This window comes from Otolemur garnettii, unplaced genomic scaffold, assembly GCF_000181295.1.
Source record: "Otolemur garnettii isolate 467f Iridium unplaced genomic scaffold, OtoGar3 scaffold00128, whole genome shotgun sequence".
In the NCBI taxonomy this organism is placed as follows: Eukaryota; Metazoa; Chordata; class Mammalia; order Primates; family Galagidae; genus Otolemur; species Otolemur garnettii.
The window spans coordinates 4,525,590-4,527,074 of NW_003852523.1; the positions used below are offsets into that span (position 1 = coordinate 4,525,590).

General features: G+C 39.5%; 1 protein-coding gene across 3 annotated transcripts in view; it reads left to right on the forward strand.

The window, feature by feature from the left end:
- The window catches only part of ADARB1 (adenosine deaminase, RNA specific B1), a 136,676-nt gene that overhangs the window by 84,467 nt on the left and 50,724 nt on the right, over positions 1-1,485 (forward strand). The gene's annotated exons all lie outside the window — the stretch shown is intronic.

Genomic DNA, 1,485 nt, shown 5'->3' on the forward strand with positions numbered 1-1,485 from the left:
CTGCCCCTTCTCCCGTCTTCACAGTCTGCGCGAGCCTGACCTCTGTGCTCTGCACACTGCCCCTTCTCCCGTCTTCACAGTCTGCGAGAGCCTGACCTCTGTGCTCTGCACACTGCCCCTTCTCCCGTCTACACAGTCTGCGCGAGCCTGCCCTCTGTGCTCTGCACCCTGCCCCTTCTCCCGTCTTCACAGTCTGCGTGAGCCTGACCTCTGTGCTCTGCACACTGCCCCTTCTCCCGTCTTCACAGTCTGCGCGAGCCTGACCTCTGTGCTCTGCACACTGCCCATTTTCCCGTCTTCACAGTCTGCATGATCTCTGTCTGAGGCTCAGTTTAACAATCACATCTCCATTTCTCTGACCTGACCCCCCACCAGCTAAGAGGCGCCTGGGGGCACCCACACAGCTGCCGAGGGCATGTGCCCCACATATGGGGTCTTGTGCTTTTTCCTATGTCTTATCTCCCTCTCTAGATTATTCTTCAATCACTTTTGATTAAAAGTTGTCATAATGGGCCAGGCTTAGTGGTGGGTGCCTATAGTTCCAGCAACTTGGAAGACTGAGGCAGGAGGATCACTTGAGCCCAGCCTATAGTAAGCTGGGAGGATCCCATTGCACTCCAGCCTGCGTCACATTAATTAATTAATTAATTAATTAATTTTAAAATGAATAAAACTATATATAATGGAAATATTAAAGCATACAACTAGAGAGTTGCACAATGAACTCACACATCCCTCAGCCACCTTCAACAATTACCAACCACTAGTATCCTATCTACTTCATTCCTACCACGCTGAATATTTTGAAGTAAATTCCAGATATTATCCTTTTATCTGTAAATACTTAAGTACATATTACTAGAAGTTAACTATCATTTCTATACCTAAGGTAATTAATGATATTCCTTAATATAAGCTACTGTCCAGGTAATAGTTACAGTTGAATTTCTCAGTTGCCAAGTCAGCCTGATTCATTTTAGGTTCCTGTATTATCCAGCATTGTGCCTCGTACATAATCCCTGAAAATATGTCTTAAAGTAACTAATGAATGTGAAATAATAATGCTTTTAAAACTGTCTTGAAAACATGTTTAATCTCTGTTCTAAATAGAAATTCACTTAACTTTTAGGAACAAATTTGCCCAAAATATAGTGAGATTCAAAGTTATTAACAAATGATTATCATGAAAACTCTGTATATTTTAAACATGATACATGAAATGTATAAAATGTATATTTTGCTACTATTTTCCTAAAAGCAATGAATTTGCCTTTTATTGATTTATAATATAAATTTTATTTGTGTACAAAGGAATACATGGTTACAAAATTTGCAAATCTCTTTTCCCTCAATTGCAGTCTGATGGGATTCTTTATTAAAGATCATATATTAGTACAGTACTGCAAAACATATTTAAAATATTTAGGAAGAGGAAACTCTTAAATTCATCAATAATTAGAAATTAGAATAATTGTTCTCCTGCCA